We start from the raw sequence: 684 nt of genomic DNA, 5'->3' as shown, positions 1-684 counted from the left end.
ACCAAATTGCCTGACTTGGGATCTGCTGAAGGATTCTGTACTATTAATCTCTATGGCATTTTGCCATAAAACAAGGGCATACACATGAATCTATAGTTGGTTAGTTTTCAGGTGTACTGAGGTTTAAATTAATGAGTCAAAATATATGCCTATTCTGGTGTCATAAACATGTTGCAAATTAATAACCAGATCCATATACCTCTGTGAGTAAAACGTCTGGCTGGGGCAGTGCCTCAGTGCGTAAATTGCTTGCTGCACAAGGAATAACACCTGAATTCAAATCCCTAGAATCCCTGTAAAGCCAGACACAGCAGCACCTATGCATAATCCCTCCATCTGTACCAGTAAAACGGGGCACAGAGTGAGAGGACTCACTGGAAGCTGGCTGCCAGCTAACCTGATACACACAGAGGTAAGTAACAAAAAGACTCTATCTCAAATGAGGACTAATACTCAAGCTTCTCCCCCTGATCTCCATGTGTATTGTAGTATATGTGCACACACATGAATACATGCACACACATATATCATACATATACATGTATATGTATAAAAAATTAATTAAGCTGGGACTGAAGCCATGACTTAGTGGATAAGAGCAATGGTTGCTCTTTCAGAGAACCTGGTCTTGAGCCCCAGGATCCACATGGCAGCTTGCAACCATCTGTGACTCCAGTCCCGGGA

This window comes from Grammomys surdaster, unplaced genomic scaffold (assembly GCF_004785775.1).
Source record: "Grammomys surdaster isolate TR1022 unplaced genomic scaffold, NIH_TR_1.0 149, whole genome shotgun sequence".
NCBI lineage: Eukaryota > Metazoa > Chordata > Mammalia > Rodentia > Muridae > Grammomys > Grammomys surdaster.
The sequence above is the reverse complement of the archived record's forward strand: the minus strand, read 5'-3'. Positions refer to the sequence as shown.